Source organism: Ictalurus punctatus, chromosome 2, assembly GCF_001660625.3.
Source record: "Ictalurus punctatus breed USDA103 chromosome 2, Coco_2.0, whole genome shotgun sequence".
NCBI classification, from domain to species: domain Eukaryota; kingdom Metazoa; phylum Chordata; class Actinopteri; order Siluriformes; family Ictaluridae; genus Ictalurus; species Ictalurus punctatus.
This window is the reverse complement of record NC_030417.2, coordinates 4,942,924-4,961,607: the sequence shown is the minus strand read 5'-3', so window position 1 is coordinate 4,961,607 and position 18,684 is coordinate 4,942,924. Positions and strand designations below refer to the sequence as shown.

Here is an 18,684-nt window from a genome sequence, read left to right as displayed (position 1 = left end):
TGCAAAAAACGGGATGCCATCCACACCATTATTTCATCCAAATAATCAAGCAGAGATGCAAGTTTGTGTCACGAATCAAGGATGGGTTCGGAAGCAATCGCAGATAAGAACGTTTATTAAACAAACACACAACAAAACAAAGACACTAAGACAACTAGACAAAACACTATGGCATGAAACAAAATGCAGTGACATGGAACACAGAAGTCTAAGACAACGAAAGACAGAGAAACGGTTCACACAGTGTATATATACACACAAGAATGCTCATTAACAGACACGTGAATCAGGTGCAGGTGGTCATGTGACATTTAGTGCAGTGCAGTGGCTGATGGGAACTGGAGTCCAGAGTTTCCTGATACATGACAGTTTGGAGTTATCATTACATTTCAGAGGCAGATACAACTGGGTATGGTCTACATAACAATGATATGCTACACTGTGTTTGAGAGTTTAATCCCAAAGGGAGCATATATAGAGAAAACAGCACAGGGCCAAGACAAGAACCTCAAGGAACCCCAGATGAGATCGGCTGAGAGCAGGAAATAGAGCTCACTAATTCCACAGCAAAGGTTCTCCTATATAAATAGGATGAGAACCACTTTAGGGAACGCCCATTAATCAGGGCCTTGACTCCGCTCAGCAGAGCTTTACTGCACAGGTTCTTATCGTTGCTATAAAATAATGGAAATGATGAAAGTAAAAGTCAAAAACAAAAAAGAACCAAAAACAGTTTAGAGTTAAACCTCAGGGTAATCTCAGTGGATAATCTCACCTTTGTACATTTGTACCTAAGAACTGCTGCTGCACTCATACTTAGATCAGACTATCCCAGGACTCTTCTTCATAATATGCTTCAGGACTGTTTGACTTTTTAGAATATAATGAATTGTAACAGCACTATCCGATATCAGGGCTGCTATTTAAACATAAACAGAGCTAAATAAAACATTTGTGACATCCCTTATTATTACTAAAGTTACACCAGATATGTTGTGTTAATACCTCAATCAAGTCCATTTTATTTATTTATTTATTTTTGAATTAATGCCTTTTATTGTCACTATACACATGTACAATGAAATTAAGAGCCACTCCTTTTTGTTCCATGCCAACATGTACATAAAATAAACAAGAAGAATAAGCAAGATAAATAAACAAGATAAATAAACAGATAAATAAACAAGATAAATAAACAATCATTTGACTTCCTGTGCCCCGTCTTCAATAACTCCTTTCTCTCTCGGCTGCCAACGTCGGCATGTTCAAGTCTTCTCGTGGTCACTGAGTAATCCAAGATGGCAGCGTGGCAGTAGCAGGATGCTGGACGTTTAGACTCTTTACTCTGGCTCTTCCTCCACTCAGGCCGCTCTTTGGTTGGGGCTTCAGGAATTTGGTTGCTGGAGCTCGTAGTTGAGGTAGATGTATAACATGGTGAGGAAGAGTGCTTCACTGAGTTGTGCAACGCCCTGTACTCGCGGCCGCGAGAGTGTTTGTTTACTTCCGATTTTTCCTTCATGCATCCGTAATCAGCTGCAGTCCTCTAGGCAACTTCATGGGTACAGATAGATGTACGCCAGATGCAGAGAGAAGGGTCTGTGTGTGAGACAAGAGCATGTGCGCTTGGTGCTGAAGGAACTGGACCCTACAGGAGTTACAGTGAGGAGAGCCAGACCTCTCAGGCGGCACAACTACTTTTCTAAGGGACCCAACATTATTTGGCATTTGGACTCATACGATAAGTTAAAACCATATGGCATTTGTATTAATGGTTGCATTGACGGCTTTTTGAGGAAGATTATCTGGATTAATGCATACACAACTAGTAGCGATCCAAAGTTAATAGGCAGTTACTATATTGAAGCGGTGGAGCGTTTGGGAGGATGCCCAAGAGTTGTTAGGGGGGATCAGCGTTTCCTTTACATCAATCATGCAGATGAAACTCTTGACAGCTATTTGGATGGTGCAAGTACTGCCAACCGAAGGATGGAGTACTGGTGGGGGTTTCTGCGCAAGGAATATATATTCTATTATATATTTGGGCTCTTGAAGAATTACTTTATGAGCCATCGTTTGTATGGCAACTTCCATGGTGTTTTTGAGGGATGCAATGAGAGCCCTTTCTTCTCAAGAGGTAAAGCAAATCCTCTTCATCACATTCCTCCAGTGGGCGATGATGAGCCTTTGCAATGGCAGATCGTTCAGTCAGAGAGAGGTAGTTGTGGAAAGATGACATCAGGACATCATCACTGACTGAGTCAATTCCATGCATGCATGCTAAAATGAAAGCACTGGAAAGCCTCAGTGGCAGAACACCAAGGTCAAGTAATCCTTTTACCCAGATCCTTCCTACTGCCTCCCATTCAGCTCCACAGAAGTCTGGTCTCAGTCTAGGAACACGCTCATCTTCCCCTTCACATTGTTCAAGGAACTGATCCCAGAATGCAGTGTAAACTTCTCTGTACACTCCTGCATCATCTACAGCATTCTCATTTACAAATTCCATCTTCAGAGTAGATTGAATTATGCTGCTATCCATGAACACAGCCAAAAGACCTTCTACACCCTTTACCCTGTGTATTAAAGCATGAACATCTTTTGGATTTGCTGAGGTTCCAGATGAAATTGTAGGAGGAAGGTGGTTTCTTGAATGTAATGGCAAATCTTCTGGTGCTGGAGGCATTTTGCTACCCATCTATAAAAAGGTAAAACAAAAACATTTAGAACTATTATTCCAAGATTTCTTTACAATGTGTTCAAATAAAAACAATTTCAAACAATTAGTTCAGTCAAAAATAATTTCCCCACCCTCATATTGTTGTCTAATCTGAACAAGATTTTCTTTTGTCACTGCACAGTGGCACATTTATGTATAATTCAGTCAAATTACAAAGTAATCAGCTTTTTAAAATATACTGTGTATAAAATGATAATTACACTTGTTCTCAATCGCGTTGGCACAAAACAGTCTTAACATCCTCTAAACTGTACGTTCAATAGTCACAACTGTTTGCTGGAACATCAGAACTCTATTGCATGTCTGCAGAATGCAGAAACTTACCCAAAACATTTCATTCAAAATAAAAAGTGTTTTTGTCGTTATGTGAGCCACACGGCTCCACCAAAAAGTCGCTAGATTTGTCGTTAGACGCTTTTTTTTTTTTTTTTTTTTTTTTTGCAATAAAGTCACTAAAGGGGTCTGAAAAGTCGCTAAGTTAGCAACACTGGTCTGCACTGACAGCTAAAAGATAAAAGGCAGGCTAAGCTCCGCCTCTCCCCAGAAAAAAGAAAATACAGAGGGAAAGGGAAAGCGGGGTTTTTCATTTCTGTACATTCTATTAGAAAAGCAATAAAATACACAGAGAACCCAAATGATGCCCTGTCCGGTTTTTTTCTTGAAAACAATTTGCACCCCCCCCCCCCCCCCCCGCAGCCTCCCCCCGCAGCCCCCCACTGCTACATTGAGCCATTTATTTGAAGTTATTGGAGAGCGCGCGAGAGAGAGAGAGAGAGAGAGAGAGTGAGAGAGAGAGAGAGAGAGAGAAAGAGAGACATGATTATATAAAAATAGAACAAACAAACAATCGAACAAACAAACAAACAAACAAATAAATAAATAAATATCGATAAGCCTACTTGTTTACAGGGTTTGTTCGTTTTTTTAATTCCTGCAGAAAATATAATAAATAAATAAATAAATAAATAAATAAATAAATAATGATACTCTCTCTCTCCCCCCTCAATAACTGCATGTCAATGGCTCAATCCTCCTCTTCACCTCATGGTCGTATTACCACCTCCGGTGCACATTATTTTTACAATAATTCAACGGCTCATCGTCAATTATTACTTATTTGTGGAGAATCGATATTTTCTGTCATTTTGTTTGTGGTTAAATGTGTGTGCTGTGGTGGACAGTAGGCTAACTTTTCCGTTACTTCAGTGAATTTGGCGAAGTGATATGGAACTGTAATGCGGTCAAGATCTGACTGGAACTACTTTAGCTGTGTATCTACTGAAAAATAATTGCACGCCTCAGAACGTCTGTCAGCCAATCAGAATCGAGGATTCTACAGCGCTGTGGTATAAGTATGTATTTTCACTACACATATAGACTCACATATGCAAGTACAACATCAATCAAGCACTGAAAAAAGTGATCCACTTTTCAAATGATTTCTTCATTCCTGCATGAACAAAATATATATTACACCAACACAATTTCACTCTTTCAGTTTACATTCTTTTGCAAATAATTGTGTTGATGTAATTATTTTATTCTGTGAATATGCTGTATACATTTGAATCATGTAAATGAAGCACATCACTTTTCAGTAAATGCATTATTATTAAAAGCATGTAACTAATTGTGAAAAAAGTGAACAAATTGTAAGGAGTGTTAGGGGGAAAGAATAGAAATACACGTTCAGTTCAGGCAGATTCAACAATCCTCCTTTTTTATTCTTACTCAAAGTTTTAAAAAAGTCACAAACAAGAACCTCTATAGCAGTCTATTTATGCAAAAGCCTCCTAGAGCATTTATTTCTTAATCTCATATACGTAAGAATGGTACACATAAGATATAAAATAACACGTACATTCAAAATATAATTTGCAAGATTATCCATCAGCAGTTTTTAATGATTAATAGACAAAGTGAATGCAGAACAATACCCTTAGCTAATATAAATGAAGGTGAAGAGAACACAATTATCTGGAACCACCACACACACACACACACACACACACACACACACACACACACACACACACACACACACACACACACACACACACACACACACACACACACACACACACGCGCGCGTATATGTCTGAATCTGATTTTTTAAATAGCAAAATTTCACATACTTATAAAAATAAATCCAGCAGAGTGAGTCTTGTGCTAGGCCATGGTGTGTATTTAATATATGTTTTCAGCATTATTCTATAATATCTGAGAACGTGTCTATATTTATTTTGGATTAGATTGTTATAATGCTGCTATATTCAGTTTTCTCTCCAGCGTTGATCTGAACTCGTGCTGCTCCGGCTGTGTTCATGTGTTATTTAGTACAGAAAGTGACAACGTCAGGTTCAGGCTGTGGAAAGACAGAACATGAAAATTACACATATACAGTGAGGGAAAAAAGTATTTGATCCCCTGCTGATTTTGTACGTTTGCCCACTGACAAAGAAATGATCAGTCTATAATTTTAATGGTAGATTTATTTGAACAGTGAGAGACAGAATAACAACAAAAAAATCCAGAAAAACGCACGTCAAAATGTTATAAATTGATTTGCATTTTAATGAGGGAAAAAAGTATTTGACCCCTCTGCAAAACATGACTTAGTACTTGGTTTAAAAACCCTTGTTGGCAATCACAGAGGTCAGACGTTTCTTGTAGTTGGCCACTAGGTTTGCACACATCTCAGGAGGGATTTTGTCCCACTCCTCTTTGCAGATCTTCTCCAAATCATTAAGGTTTTGAGGCTGACGTTTGGCAACTCGAACCTTCAGCTCTCTCCACAGATTTTCTATGGGATTAAGGTCTGGAGACTGGCTAGGTCACTCCAGGACCTTAATGTGCTTCTTCTTGAGCCACTCCTTTGTTGCCTTGGCCGTGTGTTTTGGGTCATTGTCATGCTGGAATACCCATCCACGACCCATTTTCAATGCCCTGTCTGAGGGAAGGAGGTTTTCACCCAAGATTTGACTGTACATGGCCCCATCCATCGTCCCTTTGATGCGGTGAAGTTGTCCTGTCCCCTTAGCAGAGAAACACCCCCAAAGCATAATGTTTCCACCTCCATGTTTGACGGTGGAGATGGTGTTCTTGGGGTCATAGGCAGCATTCCTCCTCCTCCAAACACGGCGAGTTGAGTTGATGCCAAAGAACTCCATTTTGGTCTCATCTGACCTCAACACTTTCACCCAGTTGTCCTCTGAATCATTCAGATGTTCATTGGCAAACTTCAGACGGGCATGTATATGTGCTTTCTTGAACAGCGGACCTTGCGCGCGCTGCAGGATTTCAGTCCTTCACGGCGTAGTGTGTTACCAATTGTTTTCTTGGTGACTATGGTCCCAGCTGCCTTGAGACCACTGACAAGATCCTCCCGTGTAGTTCTGGGCTGATTCCTCACTGTTCTCATGTTCTCAACTCCACGAGGTGAGATCTTGCATGGAGCCCCTGGCCGAGGGAGACTGACAGTTCTTTTGTGCTTCTTCCATTTGTGAATAATCGCACCAACTGTTGTCACCTTCTCACCAAGCTGCTTGGCAATGGTCTTGTAGACCATTCCAGACTTGTGTAGGTCTACAGTCTTGTCCCTGACATCCTTGGAGAGCTCTTTTGTCTTGGCCATGGTGGAGAGTTTGGAATCTGATTGATTGATTGCTTCAGTGTCTTTTATACAGGTAACAAACTGATATTAGGCGCACTCCCTTTAAGAGAGTGCTCCTAATCTCAGCTCGTTACCTGTATAAAAGACACCTGGGAGCCAGAAATCTTTCTGATCTTTCTGATTAAAATGCAAATCAATTTATAAAATTTTTGACGTGCGTTTTTCTGGATTTTTTTTGTTGTTATTCTGTCTCTCACTGTTCAAATACAACTACCATTAAAATTATAGACTGATCATTTCTTTGTCAGTGGGCAAACGTACAAAATCAGCAGGGGATCAAATACTTTTTTCCCTCACTGTAACACACAAACAGTGACAATACTGTGGCTGTTGGTGTTGACTCTAAGAAGCAAGTAAAATCCTGTAAAGACGACAAAAATCTCCAAATCTGACTTCTTTCTTTACACCATGTGTTGTTCTGATAGAAGCAGCAGAAGATATTTTCCTATAACTCACTGTTCAATGAGAGCATGTGTGTTACATGTGTGTAATCTGTAATAACTGTTATTTTACGTGTACTAACCCGATCCTCCAGCTTTCCCTCACAGTCCTGATGTCCTTCAGTCATCACGTCCTCTCCACATCTTCGTCCTAAAGAGAAAAGACCTCAGAAATCACACCTCTAGTGGTTTGTAAGTGGTTTCTCTAGTAAGGTGAGGAGACATGCTGTGCTGTTTGAACTCACACACAATAATACTGAGTAAAACAAAACATTTAGTTTTCTTTCAGCATGAATTGAATGATGTGGTTAAGTTAATGTAAACCCATGTTCATGTAAATGTGTAAGTCTGATCACAAATTCTTCATTTAATCTCCAAATCTGATTTGGAGCCAAAATAGCGAGTTAAATAACCAAGGATCTAATCTAGACGTGAAATTGCATCAGGTAACCTTTAAAAAACTGTGTGTGTGTGTTAAAAAACTGCTGTGTGTGTGTGTGTGTGTGTGTTGTGCTTCTGCATCCCCAACAAATAAATACCATTACACTGAGTGTCAGCAGCAGCAAAGCCACACGAATGCAGAAAACTGTGTAATAAAACAAAACTAAATGTAAGAATACAGTATTTTTTTCATTGCTGATGAAAAGTTTTGGCACCTGGAGGGAGGCTGCTGTGTGTTTGCTGTTTATCTTGTTCCAGTGTTGTTGAGGATGATGCAGGTGGAGAGTTTGTCGTTGTAGTCTGAGGCGGTTCTGATGGACGTGTTGTGTCTGTTTCCCTCAAGTGTGTTGAAGTTTCTCTTCTTCCTGCTGAAAAGACCAAACTTATTAAAACTAATGACTGTTTTTATCACTGTTAGTAATATGGCACATGACACTGGAGTAAAGCATGCTCACAGTCATTAATGAAAACATGTACCTTTAACAGATAATCTGACATCTCTGCTATCAGCCTGTACAGAACATCTGTAGAGTCCCTGGTCCTCTTCAGTCAGGTCTGATATGAGTAGAGAGAGGTCTCCTGGAGCGTTGTTACTGACCAGTTTGACTCTGTTTCTGTGACGTCCAGTCTGTTCAGGGTAAATTTCCTGAAAGTGATTGATTCTATTAAACTCCCATTTTACAGACTTTGGTTTGTCCTGTAGGTCAGTGCAGACGCAGGGCAGAACTACAGACTCTCCTGTGAACACAGTCACGTCCTCTACCCCTGTCTTCACCAGCTCACAGCCTGTAAACATAACATTTACAGTTAATAATAGAAGTACTGCAATTATTAATATTCCCTGCTTGTAAATCACAACATTTTCGGCTGCAAACAGAAGAGATTTTTAAAGGATGAGCCAATCACATTGAACCTATACTGGCTTATTTTTATTTTAATAACTGCTAAATCTTTAATATTTTTAATATTGATTTGAATTATTAATTATTAATTCAGGTAATGATGCGCTTTCAATTGGAAATAATATAATCACAATTAATATATTTCACTTTGCATAAAAACAAAAAATAGTTATCAACATTTTGGCATGTACCTTATCTTATAAATGAAGATAAGACATTACTTAAGGGACATCTTCATAGGGCTACATGATTTTGTGTTGTTTAATGAGAGGAGATATAAGATTGGACTCACACAGAGCTGCAAGTCTGTAACTGAACTTTATTTCTCAGTTCCCTGTGCCGGAGAATTCACAGCGTGCACTTCCGGGTTGTCGTTGACTTTGTTTACTGTGACATGTGTGTTTTGTTTTGGTTTCTGTTCTGCCTCCATCCCTGTTATGTTATTGGTTCTTTCCTGAAGTCTCAGCTGTTCTCGTCTCATGTTATTTGACCCTGTTCCTGGTTTCTCGTTTTGCTCATTTGCTTCATCTTATTTATACCCGTTTACAGATCGCCTGACCCCTCGCCTGTTTTGACCTTGAACTTGCCTTACGATTTGGATGTGTCTGCCACAGTATACTCCATTACATAAACCCTTCAAAACAACTGACATGAACCTAAATAAATATTTATAAAGACATGTATTTAAAAGACTTCCTAAAGCGTCAGCTGATGTATAGACTGTGTTTATCAATGTTCATGTTAAGTTGATATAACTTGTAGTCTAGTGAAACATTTCTGTACACCAGTGCTTCCCAAACTGGGGCCGAGGCTAAATCAAGTGCTTCAGTCTGTAAACATAACATTTACAGTTAATAATAGAAGTACTACAATTATTAATATTCCCTGCTTGTAAATGACAACATTTTCTGCTGCAGATCAGAAGAGATTTTTAAAGGATGAGCCAATCACCTGTTTAAATTCTCTACATGAATCCAATATCAGGACTCTGATACTGGGGCTTAGGCTGAATCAATCAAATTAAATCAAAATAATTAAAATATTTCTGAGAATATCAGGCCATTGCCATTTCAATGGAAACAGCAGCCACGGATGCATCGGGGCTACAAAAGAAGACTGTAGAAAATGAAATGCACAAAATGTCCCTAAATGGTGCAAAAAGGTAGAAATGTTATAGATGTGGTAAATCCTCTCATAATGCAAATGATTGTTGGTTCAAGGAAAAAGTCTGTAGAAGGTGTCACAGACAAGGCCACGTAGACAGAGTGTGCGAAACAGACAAAAAGCACAGCCAACAAGGAAAACCTTTCAAATACAAAGGTTTCAAATACAAAACTAAACAAGTGCACAAAGTGTCTGAATGTGAAAACAAATCAGAGAACACAGGCTCTGACGAAGATGATCTGTCATGCCTAGAACTGCATAGCATGACTGAAATAGACAGGAAAATAATATATATAACAACAAATGTGTCTGGTGTAAAACTTAAAATGGAGCTGGATACAGGCTCAGCTTTGTCTGTGATTTCTGAAGCTGTCTACAACAGACTGTTTTTAAAGCTACCGTTAGAAAAGACCTCAGTCATGTTAAAGACGTACACAGGCGAAAAGGTGTCTCCTAAAGGCAAACTGAAGGTAGATTCAGATTTATGTGTTGAAAAGTGGAGGGCCCACTCTTTTTGGACGGGAGTGGTTGAGAAAAATCCAGCTTGACTGGCATACCATCAAAGCCCTGAACACATCATCAACAGGCCTTAACAGCACAAACTGTAGCTCTGACCAAAGATTGTCACAGCTCCTGAATGCTAATGCAAAAGTGTTTGGAAAAGGCATTGGTAAACTTAAAGGCATGAAGGCGAAAATTTAATCAAATGAAACAGCGACGGCGAGATTTCATAAAGCACGTCCAGTGCCCTATGCACTACGTCCTAAAGTAGATGCTGAACTTCAAAGCTTGGAGGCATCTGCCATTCTCTCCAAGGTTGACTGGAGTGATTGGGCTACACCCATCGTGCCGATAATCAAGAAAGGTGGAGGTGTTCGCATATGCGGGGACTTCAAAGTGAGTATTAACCCTGTACTGCACACTGTGCAGTACCCCCTACTACGAACTGAAGATATTTTCTCATCTCTGGCAGGAGGGGAGAAGTTTTCAAAGGTTGACTTATCACAGGCATATCTCCAAATGGACGTTGAGGAGTCAAGCAGGAAGTTTCTAACCATCAACACTCATAAGGGATTGTACCAGTACAATCGTCTTGTGTTTGGTGTGGCATCGGCTCCAGACATTTTGCAAAGAGCAATGGATCAGGTTCTTCAAGATATACCGGGAACACAGTGTTATCTTGACGACATAATTGTGACAGGCAAGAATGATGAACAACATCTCCAAAACGTCAGCAAAGTACTTACCAGGCTAAACGTGTATGGTCTACAGGCAAAGAGAGAGAAGTGTGAGTTTTTCAAGAGTGAAATCTCATATTGTGGACATGTCATTGACAAACATGGCTTACACAAATCACAGGAGAAAGTTGAAGCTGTGCTGCAGGCACCTAGACCGGAAAACGTGTCACAACTTAGATCATATTTGGGCCTTGTAAACTATTATCACAAATTTCTCCCAAACCTTGCTACAGTACTGCAACCACTTAATGCACTGTTACAGACAGACTGGCATGTGAGGCGTCTCCATATGGCATTGGTGCCGTTTTGTCACACACTATGATCTGAGCGTCTGATTGCGTTCGCTTCAAGATCTCTGACGAGTGCAGAACGCAATTATGCACAGATCGATCGAGAGGCCCTTAGTCTAGTATGGGGCATAAAGAAGTTCCATCACAACCTTTATGGCCAAAAGTTCATCTTAGTGACAGACCACCAGCCCCCTGTGTCCATCTTCAACCCCAGGAAGGAAATTCTGGTGATGTCAGCCACATGGTTGGCCAGCTCATGGAAATGTTATGATCCCAGAGTTTTCAGTGAGATGTGAGCAACTGTCTGTACGCCAAGGAACTCTGATGTGTTGCTCTCGTGTTACAGTTCCCGCTAAGCTTCGTACTAGAATGTTAGAGAACCTACAGGAGGGTCATCTGGGTACAGTCAAGATGAAAAGCCTCGCTCGTAGCTACGTGTGGTGGCAGGGAATAGATAGACGGATCAAGGATTGCTTGCTTTTATAGATAGACGGATCGAGGATCTCACAAAATCCTGTTCAGGACGTCATAACATTCAAAATGTACATTCTCAGGAAACCTTACATCCGTGGAAGTGACTGTCTGCACCATGGCAAAGGGTGCATACTGACTTTGCTGGGCCATACAAGACTTCCACGTTTCTAATTGCTGTGGATGCTCATTCAAAGTGGCCCGAGGTCATACCAATGAAATCTACCACCTCAGAAAAGACTATTTCTGTTTTGAGGAGTATCTTCTCCAGAAACTGTTGGAAAATTATATTAGACTAAAACAGAAAAGATAGAAATTAAAAAGAAAACCCTCTTTTACAATAGTTGAAAAAACTTGGTGTCGAGAGGACCCGAGCGAAGTGAGCCTGCAGAGATAGATAAGAAAATCCGTGCGTATGTAAAATATACACGCGCACACACACTCTCACACACACAGAAAAAGAGTTTTGAAAACTTCACGTAGTTTAATGTGCATGCAACAATAAACCAGACGACGGCGCTGCTGTTCATGAACAGACAACTGAGATCTCGCTTTGACCTTCTAAATCCTAACTTATGGTGAGAAGTGCAGAATAAACAGTTCAGCAAGTTGACAAGTAAAGCAGCAAGGAGTTTTGATGTTGGACAGCAAGTTTTAGCGTGTGATTATCGAGAGAACAAGTGGATACCTGGGCGGATAGACACAAGAGCTGGACCACTGATGTACGAAGTGGAAATTGGAGAGCATATGTAGAGACAATCAAATACTGGATGCTCAGCCAAAGAACAACCCTGAACAGTCTGCATTCAATGAAACAGACAGAGTGTGTCCAGCAGACTTATCACTTGATTCTGATCGTGACACTGACAAATGTACGACACCTGCAACAGAAACAGTCTCCCTCGAAAAGAACCCTCATGGTACTCCCCAGACACCGAGGCGCTACCCTGAAAGGAACAGGGCACCACCCAAAAGACTGGATACAACAATCAGCAGGACAAAGTGTGTTGGACTCAGCACTGATGGTTCTCGCTCTATGATGGAGCAACACAGTGGACTGGTGAAGCAGGTCAGAGACTCGGCCCCACTGCTCACTCACATACATTGCTGCATTCACAGAGAGGCATTAGCTGCTAAGAGAATGACCACGGATTTAAAGACTGTTTTGGACGATGCTGACAGCAGTTGCTATGGCAACGCACCTACAAGCTTTGAAGTCACAGATACAGGACTACTTCCCTGGCAGAGAGAACAGCAGAGCTGGATACAGAATAACTTTGCCAAACACATTAGTGGATATAATGCTAATGAAACCCTTCCAAGTGTTAATAAATGATGTAATCATTAATCAATAATGATATAATCAGTCTATATTTATGAACACTACAGTGTTACCAAAATAAATCATAGATTAGACTCAAATCCAATCTGATAGCATTCCAAAGTTCAGGTCAGTCTGATACCCATATTCGGTATTTATTGCTATTTATAACTTGATTTTGACAAAATGACTTCTAGAGTAAAATCCTACACCCTGGTAAATGGAGTAAACTTTTTTGTTACATATTTAACTATAATTCATTTGAACACTGATCAAGTCTGTTTTCACTGAATATTAACTTTTATTGTGTATTTAAATATTTTACCTTTAACATAAAACCTGATGTCTCTGTATTCCTTCTCAGTGCTGCACCTGTAGGCTCCCTGATCCTCTTCTCTCAGGTCAGATATGAACAGAGACAGATTAGCAGGAGAAATGTCATTAAACAGATGAAGCCTGTCACGGTAGTGTTCATCATTTAACATTTCTGTCTGAGGTCCAGTTCTGAAGCTCTCCCAGGTGAATCTCTGAGGTTTGGTGTGCAGGTCAGAGCAGGAGCAGGGGAACAGCACTGATCCACCTGTGTGTCCTGTGATTTCTGTCGGATTATCACCATAGAGAGCACAGCCTACAGAAACAAACATACAAAAACTCACAATCTACTGAATACAATATGAAGTACAACATTTCAAAATTTTATTTTTAAGAAAAATACTTCAGTACATTTCATTCAGGAAGTGAAGATGGTCACTGACAGAGGGACAGCAGAAAAAGGTGTGAAATTCACACGCATCTATTTACAGCTAAGACCAGAATGAAGACGTGACAGTTACAAGTTACAGGAAAAGAACTTTTTTCTATTTATATTTGATCATTTTACTAATATTCTCTCTCCTTTCTGTAATAGAAATACTGATTCTTCTACACACACACCAGTGAAACACGCACTCTCACACACACACACACACACACACACACACACACACACACACTCACACACACACACACGCTCACTTACACACACACACACACACACACACACACACACACACACACACACACACACACACTGTCACTTCACTCTCCTGCAGTGACGTGAAACACAGCAGACAAAAGATACAAGCATTTCATCATTACTGATTCTTCTGCACACACACCAATGAAACACACACACGCTCACACACACACACACACACACAGTCACACTACCGGAGTGTCTCTCTTTTATATACTTTGGTTTTCAGGAAATAACTGCTGTGTCATTTCTCATTTTTGAAAATCTCTTTCATCACTCTTTCCATGACTCAGTTTCATTGTATATGCAGTATTAATATTTATTCATATATTTTTTCATGTGGTGGTTTTATCATATTCATAGTATCATTGTTATCTGTCTAAGGTGCCTCTTTCTCAGTTGCTCAAGTGAAGTTTGTTAGATGACCCCTAGGAAGCCTGAGGGACCGAGTCAACACAACAGAAGACTTCAGGAGACAAACTTGTTCTGAGGTATTACAACGTGATGAAACTTCCTTCTCAATTCAATACAAATGACGCATGACACTTTTTATAAACTGAAAAATACTACTACAATCACTTAGAGTATGTTATGTTTGGAGAAAGGAAAACACTGCGTTCCAGCATAAGAACCTTATCCCATCTGTGAAACATGGTGGTGGTAGTATCATGGTTTGGGGCTGTTTTGCTGCATCTGGTCCAGGACGACTTGCAATCATTGATGGAACAATTGATGGAATTCTGAATTATACCATCGAATTTTAAAGGACGTTGTCAGGACATCTCCATGAACTGAATCTCCAGAATCTCAAGAGAAAGTGGGTCATGCAGCATGAAAAAGACCCTAAACACAAGTCCTTCTACCAAAGAACGGTTAAAGAAGAATAAAGTTAATGTTTTGGAATGGCCAAGTCAATGTCCTGACCTTAATCCAATAGAAATGTTGTGGAAGGACCTGAAGCGAGCAGTTCATGTGAGGAAACCCACCAACATCCCAGAGCTGAAGCTGTTCTGTACTAAGGAACGGGCTAAAATTCCTCCAAGCCGATGTGCAGGACTGATCAACAGTTACTGCAAACGTTTATCTGCAGTTATTGCTGCACAAGGGGGTCACACCAGATGCTGAAAACAAAGGTTCACATACTTTTGCCACTCACAGATATGTAATATTGGATCATTTTCCTCAATAAATAAATGACCAAGTATAATATTTTTGTCTCATTTATTTAAATGGGTTCTCTTTATCTACTTTTAGGACTTGTGTGAAAATGTGATGATGTTTTAAGTCATATTTATGTAGAAATATAGAAAATTCTAAAAGGTTCACAAACTTTAAAGCACCTCTGTGTGTGTGTGTGTGTGTTCTTGCTCACTGTAATCACATCAAAATTAGCCCTAGCCACGCCCCTGGTCTCAGCATGCACACACACAGGAAGGTATCTGTGTGATTCTTACACCTCTGCAAGTTATCTGGAGTCACAGTTGTGCACATAACTAGTGTTCTCATGTTAGAGCCAGTGTGAGACACTCAGCATGTCAGAGTAACCACATGATTGTGGCCAGGGCAGCATGGGGGCTGATGGGAGAATGGCTACTTCCTCTTTCTCTCAGCATCAGTTAACCAACATTGTGCCATGCACAGAGAATACTGAGTAATACTCCACACTCAACACGCACACGGTCATACATCCCTTACAATCTTTTTTACACGTGGTTACATACCTTTCACAACACTGAGGTCCCTTTTTCAAAACCCTTCTCTTCATCAACATGAAGCTCAGTACAGCAGTTACCCTCACATCCAACATGCACTAAAACCACCAAACACTTCATACACGCCTCAAAATCAACTCATTCTACTAGAACACACACTCTCTCTCTTTCTCTCTCTCTCTCTCTCTCTCTCTCTCTCTCTCTCTCTCTCTCTCTCTCGCTCTCTCTCCATCCACAGGAGCACCTTTTCATTCATAACACAATGACCTGAAAAACACTCATATCAGGTAACACACTGAAAACCCCAATAAGTCGACTGTACTCAAACTTGTTCCCTCAATTTAGGGCGTACTCACACTAGGCCCGGTTGCCTTGTACTGTGCCCAAGCACAATTAACCCCCACCCCACCCCCCGCTGACCTGCACTCACATTGTGCTTAACGTTCTGGGCCTGAACACGCTTACGTCATTACGATGCAGCTTTTTGTTTAGAAGAAAACAGGAAGAAAATCTCTCTGGCACATCACAATGGAGTCCATCATTGTAACGTTACTTATCTTTTTTAGGTTCGCTTTTACTTTACTTTTTAATTATTTTTTTGACTGTTGGTATGTATGCTTATTTTTATGACTTGTGTCTACATGTGATTCTCTGTTTTTCTCTGAACAATGTAAGGTGGATCAGTTTGTTAACCTCCTCAAAAGGCAAAAGACACACACGCACACACACGCACACACACACACATGCACACAATTATAACTAGAGGCAATTTATCTTGGTCAGTCCAGCGACAGGTGTATTTTAGAAGGTGGGAGGAAACCAGAGAACCCAGAGGAAACCCACATGGACATGGGGAGAACAAGCACAGAAACTCCACACAGACAGAAGCCCGAGCTCAGGACTGAAGCGGGGACCCTGGAGCTGTGAGGAGACAACGCTACCCACTGCATCACCACACTGCTCATAGATCCACAGAGTTCCCCTTTTGTATAGATGGAAATGAATAAAAAACACAACAGCTGTGTAACGCTAAACTGGAAATTAACTGTTATTGTTTTTAAAAAAAAATAGTTTATTTACTTTTACAACAATTTTTTTTTTATAAGTAATGAGAGTGACGCAGTTCAGTCCACGTAGACCACTGTTGTAAATTTTGAAAATGTGAAGACAGTATTGATAAAGGCATGCAACTAATTAAAAAAAAAATCTCTCTCTCGCTCGTTATATACGTACATACATACATACATACATACATACGGCATGATGCAGGAAGTGAAGATGGTCACTGACAGAGGGACAGCAGAAAAAGGTGTGAAAGTCACACGCATCTATTTACAGCTAAGACCAGAATGAAGACGTGACGTACAGGTTACAGGAAAAGAACTTTTCTATTACACTTTATATGAGTTATTATAGATACATTCAATAAGACAGAGATTGTGAGAGATGTAACTCAGTAAATGTGTAAAAACATACACTGTAAGTATTTTAGGGATGTAAAATAATCTCACTGTAGATTCCTCCTTATTCATTCACCCACCTCTCTTCATCAGTACATTTTAGACTGAAGTTAATCAGGAAGAAAAAATCCACATGATCAAAGCTGAACAGATTAGCTGCTGTCTTTGGACAATTTGGTTGTTCAGGAACAGGGCTGAACTACGGCCTACTGTAAACCCAGTCTGGACAGAAACCACATGAACTAAACACAAAGCAGCTGAACTAAGAACTGGCTAATATTCTCTCTCCTTTCTGTAATAGAAAATAGAAAATAACTTCACTCACCTGCAGCGACGTGAAACACAGCAGACAAAAGATACAAGCACTTCATCATTACTGATTCTTCTGCACACACACACACCAGTCCCTCAAAGTGACAACACACACTCACATTGCCTGAGTGTCTCTCTGTTATATAGTGTGATTAACAGGAAACCACAACAACCGCGGTCTCATTTTTTCTTTTTGAATTGTGATTTCATCACTCTTTCCATGACTCAATTTACTTTTTATATGCATTAATATTTATTCTAAAAAAAAATAAAAAATTTTTTTTTTTAGATATATCTCATGTGGTGGTTTTATCTTACTTCATAGTATCAGCATTATCTTTCTTAGGCATCATTTTCTTAATGCTTGCTTGTAGCATTTACTTTAAATGAAATTTTACCTAAATAAACAAATGAATGCATTATAAATTAATCTAAGTGTTTTGAATGTGTAAAGTTTCTCCTCGCATTAATGTTTCTATACTTTATGATATCAAGTGAAGATTGTTAGATGACCCCTAGGAAACCTGATGGACCGAGTCCCACACACCAGTAGACGGAAGTGAGCTAAGGCTAAGCGGCTAAATAGCGACATCTTGTGCTATAAAGCTGCTACTACAGATGGTCTACAGCTAATTAGGTTCATTGGGCTCATTATGTTTGCTCACAAGATAAATAACAAACAAACAAACAAACAAACAAACAAAAACCAGAAAATTAGAAAGGGTACAAAACAAGAATCTAGCATGCAGAATACATCAGATAATAAATACTCAGTAAAACAAATTCTACTAAGGAGGGAAAACACAGAATTTACATATGAGAACCAATCAGGGGAAAGAGTTTATTTGTTTTTCACATTTCAGCTCAGAATCAAAAATCACACCAGGGTTCCTCACCTAACATTCCTAACATTGGTGAATAAAGGGCCCAGATGTAGAGAAAGCTGTCTGACTAACTTTGTTGGACCAAAAAACACCATTAGAGATTTTGGCTCATTAAGCTGCAAAAAACTGGATGCCATCCACACCTTTATTTCATCCAAATAATCAAGCAGAGATGCAAGTTTGTGTCACGAATCAAGGATGGGTTCGGAAGCAATCGCAGATAAGAATGTTTATTAAACAAATACACAACAAAAACAAAGACACTAAGACAAATAGGCAAACCACTATGGCATGAAACAAAACACAGTGACATGGAACACGGAAGTCTAAGACAACGAAAGACAGAGAAACAGTGCAGACAGTGGCTATATACACAAGAGTGCTCATTAACAGAAACGTGAATCAGGTGCAGGTGGTCATGTGACATGTAGTGCAGTGCAGTGTCTGATGGGAACTCGAGTCCAGAGTTTCCGGATACATGACAGTTTGGAGTAATCATTACATTTCAGAGGCAGATACAACTGGGTATGGTCTACATAACAATGATATGCTACACTGTGTTTGAGAGTTTAATCCCAAAGGGAGCATATATAGAGAAAACAGCACAGGGCCAAGACAAGAACC

The 18,684-nt window shown here is 39.9% G+C and overlaps 1 protein-coding gene and 1 long non-coding RNA gene across 2 annotated transcripts in view; both read right to left on the bottom strand.

Moving 5' to 3' along the window:
* The window catches only part of LOC108256982 (transcriptional protein SWT1), a 102,604-nt gene that overhangs the window by 77,497 nt on the left and 6,423 nt on the right, over positions 1-18,684 (bottom strand). The gene's annotated exons all lie outside the window — the stretch shown is intronic.
* Positions 4,431-7,620, bottom strand: LOC108261522 (uncharacterized). The gene is made up of 3 exons (XR_008398121.1): positions 7,507-7,620; positions 6,934-7,001; positions 4,431-5,102 (listed from the first exon to the last, which is right to left on the bottom strand). It is a non-coding gene; the product is annotated as an uncharacterized LOC108261522 (long non-coding RNA).